The following is a 1,518-nucleotide window of genomic DNA, read 5'->3' as shown; positions in this document are numbered from 1 at the left end:
GTGATGCCATCCAGCCATCTCATCCTCTGGCGTCCCCTTCTCCTCCTGCCCCCAATCCCTCCCAGCATCAGGCCATGCTCAGTAACTCTTTAATCCCATTTTCTGCTGATGAATGGGACTGTGTTCCCTCCCTGTCGTTTGGCCTAAGGCCAAACTGTGGTAGGGATAATGGTGACCTCCTCCAAAAGGATTTATGCCAGCATGCTGCACCTCCCAGTACTGCAGTCAGCGTCCCTGACCCCATAGCAGGCCACTGGTGACCCATGCCTCCACTGGAGAATCCCAAACACTTACAGGCAAGTCTGGCTCTGTCCCTTGTGGGGTCACTGCTCCTTTCTCCTGGGTCCTGGTATGCACAAGGCTTTGTGTGTGCCCTCCAAGTCTGTTTCCCCAGTCCTATGGAAGTTCTGTAATCAAATCCCACTGGATTTGAAAGTCAGATTCCCTGGGGGTTCTCAGTCCCCTTTGGATGCCCAGGTTGGGAAATCTGGTGTGGGCCCTGGAACTTTCACAACAGTGCCAGAACTTCTTTGGTATAATTGTTCTCCAGTTTGTGGGTCACCTGTTTGGTAGCGCTATATAGGGGCTAATGGCAACCTCCTCCAAGAGTGAAACAGGAATCCCAGTTCTTGGCAGCGCTGAAGAATGGAACCCACGAACACCCAAACATTCACTGTAGCAAGTGAAAAGGGTTTATTAGAGGGGAGGAAAGCACAAAGATCTTGGCAAAGACACTAAGAGGGGGTAAAAAGTCCCCCAAAGGTGGAACTTACAGCAGTTTTTATAGCTTCAATCTGTAGATTTTTGGTTGGCTCCTGTCCTTAAATCATGTTATTTTTAACCAATCAGCTTAAAGGTCAAGATGCTTAACTTAAGTCTCTGTGGCTTCTCTTGATACTCAGATTAAGTCACCACCCTTTTTCATGCTCCCTGGCCATTTTACAATGGGCCAAATGTATAGGATTAAGATTAATGAAATAACACCCCAAAAGATGTCCTTTTCATTATAGGGGACTGGAATGCAAAAGTAGGAAGTCAAGAAACACCTGGAGTAACAGGCAAATTTGACCTTGGAATACGGAATGAAGCAGGGCAAAGACTAATAGAGTTTTGCCAAGAGAACACACTGGTCATAACAAACACCCTCTTCCAACAACACAAGAGAAGACTCTACACATGGACATCACCGAAATCAGATTGATTATATTATTTGCAGCCAAAGATGGAGAAACTCTGTACAGTCAGCAAAAACAAGACCAGGAGCTGACTGTGGCTCAGATCATGAACTCCTTATTGCCAAATTCAGACTTAAATTGAAGAAAGTAGGGAAAACCACTAGACCATTCAGGTATGACCTAAATCAAATCCCTTATGATTATACAGTGGAAGTGAGAAATAGATTTAAGGGCCTAGATCTGATAGATAGAGTGCCTGATGAATTATGGAATGAGGTTCGTGACATTGTACAGGAGACAGGGATCAAGACCATCCCCACGGAAAAGAAATGCAAAAAAGCAA

The sequence above is a fragment of the Bison bison genome, unplaced genomic scaffold (genome assembly GCF_000754665.1).
Source record: "Bison bison bison isolate TAMUID 2011002044 unplaced genomic scaffold, Bison_UMD1.0 scf7180017864472, whole genome shotgun sequence".
NCBI classification, from domain to species: domain Eukaryota; kingdom Metazoa; phylum Chordata; class Mammalia; order Artiodactyla; family Bovidae; genus Bison; species Bison bison.
This window is presented reverse-complemented; position numbering follows the sequence as displayed.